The sequence below is a fragment of the Lagenorhynchus albirostris genome, chromosome X, assembly GCF_949774975.1.
Source record: "Lagenorhynchus albirostris chromosome X, mLagAlb1.1, whole genome shotgun sequence".
NCBI classification, from domain to species: domain Eukaryota; kingdom Metazoa; phylum Chordata; class Mammalia; order Artiodactyla; family Delphinidae; genus Lagenorhynchus; species Lagenorhynchus albirostris.
The window spans coordinates 118,992,289-118,995,758 of record NC_083116.1 but is presented as its reverse complement, the minus strand read 5'-3'; positions in this window follow the sequence as shown (position 1 = coordinate 118,995,758).

The following is a 3,470-nucleotide window of genomic DNA, read 5'->3' as shown; positions in this document are numbered from 1 at the left end:
TTCAAAACAAAAAATTTCAGACAAATTTCTTTAAAATCAATAAGATAGACAGAGATCTATGCTATTTTTTAATTATTAATATGTAGCTGCAGAGATTGGTTCAACACGGGGGAGTAGAAGGACGTACACTCACTCCCTCTTGCGAAAGCACCAGAATCACAGCTAACTGCTGAACAATTATCAACAGGAAGACACTGGACCTCACCAAAAAAGATACCCCACATCCAAAGACAAAGGAAAGACACAATGAGATGGTAGGAGAGGTGCAATCACAATAAAATCAAATCCCGTAACTGTTGGGTGGGTGACTCACAAAATGGAGAACACGTATACCACAGAAGTCCACCCACTGGAGTGAAGGTTCTGAGCCCCATGTCAGGCTTCCCAACCTGGGGGTCCGGCAACAGGAGGAGGAATTTCTAGAGAATCAGACTTTGAAGGATAGTGGGATGTGACTGCAGGACTTTGACAGGACGGGGGAAAGAGAGACTACACTCTTGGAGGGCACACACAAAGTAGTTTGCACATCGCGACCCAGGGGAAGGAGCAGTGACCCCAAGGGAGACTGAACCAGACCTACCTGCTGGTGTTGGAGGGTCTCCTGTAGAGGAGGGGGGTGGCTGTGTCTCACCGTTAGGACAAGGACACTGGCAGCAGAAGTTCTGGGAAGTACTCCTTGGGGTGAGCCCTCCCAGAGTCTGCCATTAGCCCCACCAAAGACCCTGGTAGGCTCCAGTGTTAAGTCACCTCAGGCCAAACAACCAACAGGGAGAGAACACAGCCCCACCCAACATCAGACAAGCGGATTAAAGTTTTACTGAGCTCTGCCCACCAGAGCAACACCCAGCTCTACCCACCACCAATCCCTCCCATCAGGAAACTTGCACAAGCTTCTTAGATAGCCTCATCCACCAGAGGGCAGACAGCAGAAGCAAGGAGAACTACAATCCTGCAGCCTGTGGAACAAAAACCACATTCACAGAAAGACAGACAACATGAAAAGGCAGAGGGCTATGTACCAGATGAAGGAAGAAGACAAAACCCCAGAAAAACAACTAAATGAAGTGGAGATAGGAAACCTTCCAGGAAAAGAATTCAGAGTAATGACAGTGAAGATGATCCAGGACCTCGGAAAAAGAATGGAGGCAAAGATTGAGAAGATGCAAGAAATGTTTAACAAAGACCTAGAAGAATTAAAGAACAAACAAACAGAGATGAACAATACAATAACTGAAATGAAAACTACACTAGAAGGAATCAATAGCAGAATAACTGAGGCAAAAGAATGGATAAGTGACCTGGAAGACAGAATGGTGGAATTCACTGCCACAGAACAGAATAGAGAAAAAAGAATGGAAAGAAATGAAGACAGGATAAGAGACCTCTGGGACAACATTAAATGCAACAACATTCACATTATAGGGATCCCAAAAGGAGAAGAGAGAGAGAAAGGACTGGAGAAAATATTTGAAGAGATTATAGTCGAAAACTTCCCTAGCATGGGAAAGGAAATAGCCACCCAAATCCAGGAAGCGCGAATCCCAGGCAGGATAAACCCAAGGAGAAACACAGCAAGACACACAGTAATCAAACTGACAAAAATTAAAGATGAAGAAAAATTATTGAAAGCAACAAGGGAAAAATAACAAATAACATACAAGGGAACTCCCATAAGATTAACAGCTGATCTCTCAGCAGAAACTCTACAAGCTATAAGGGAGTAGCATGATATATTTAAAGTGATGAAAGGGAAGAACCTACAACGAAGAGAACTCTACCAGGAAAGGATCCCATTCAGATTCAACTGAGAAATCAAAAGCTTTAGAGACAAGCAAAAGCTAAGAGAATTCAGCGCCACCAAACCAGCTCTACAACAAATGCTAAAGCAACTTCTCTAAGTGGGAAACACAAGAGAAGAAAAGGACCTACAAAAACAAACCCAAGACAATTAAGAAAATGGTCATAGGAACATACATATTGATAATTACATTAAATGTGAATGGATTAAATGCTCCAACCAAAACACACAGGCTCGCTTAATGGATACAAAACAAGACCCATATATATGCTGTCTACAAGAGACCCACTTCAGACCTAGTGACACATACAGACTGAAAGCGAGGGGATGGAAAAAGATATTCCATGCAAATGGAAATCAAAAGGAAGCTGGAGTAGCAATACTCATATCAGATAAAATGGACTTTACAGTAAAGAATGTTACAAGAGACAAGGAAGGACACTACACAATGATCAAGGGATCAATCCAAGAAAAAGATATAACAATTATAAATATATATGCACCCAACATAGGAGCACCTCAATACATATAGCTAACAGCTATAAAAGAGGAAACTGACAGTAACACAATATTAGTGGGGGACTTTAACACCTCACTTACACCAATGGACAGATCATCCAAACAGAAAATTAATAAGGAAACACAAGTTTTAAATGACACAACAGACCAGATAGATTTCATTGATATATGTAGGACATTCCATCCAAAAACAGCAGATTACACTTTCTTCTCAAGTGCGCATGGAACATTCTCCAGGATAGATCACATCTTGGTTCACAAATCAAGCCTCAGTAAATTTAAGAAAATTGAAATCAGATCAAGCACCTTTTCTGACCACAACACTGTGAGATTAGAAATCAATTACAGGGAAAAAGAAGTAAAAAACACAAACACATGGAGGCTAAACAATACATTACTAAATAGCCAAGAGATCACTGAAGAAATCAAAGAAGAAATAAAAAAATACCTAGAGACAAATGACAATGAAAACACGACAATCCAAAACCCGTGGGATGCAGCAAAAGCAGTTCTAAGAGGGAAGTTTACAGTAAAACAAGTCTACCTCAAAAAACAAGAAAAATCTCAAATAAACAATCAAACCTTACACCTACAGGAACTAGAGAAAGAAGAACAAACAAAACCGAAAGTTAGTTAAAGGAAAGAAGTCATAAAGATCAGAGCAGAAATAAATGAAATAGAAACAAAGAAAACAACAGCAAGGATCAATAAAACTAAAAGCTGGTTCTTTGGAAAGATAAAATTGATAAACCATTAGCCAGATGCATCAAGAAAAAGACGGAGAGGACTCAAATCAATAAAATTAGAAATGAACAAGGAGAAGTTACAACAGACACCACAGAAATACAAAGCATCCTAAGAGACTACTACAAGCAACTCTATGCCAATAAAATGGACAACCTGGAAGAAATGGACAGATTCTTAGAAAGGTATAAACTTCCAAGACTGAACCAGCAAGAAATAGAAAATATGAACAGACCAATCACAAGTAATGGAATTGAAACTCTGATTAAAAATCTTCCAACAAACAAAAGTCCAGGACCAGATGGCTTCACAGGTGAATTCTATCAAACATTTAGAGAAGAGCTAACACCCATCCTTCTCAAACTCTTCAAAAAATTGCAGAGGAAGGAACACTCTCAAACTCATTCTA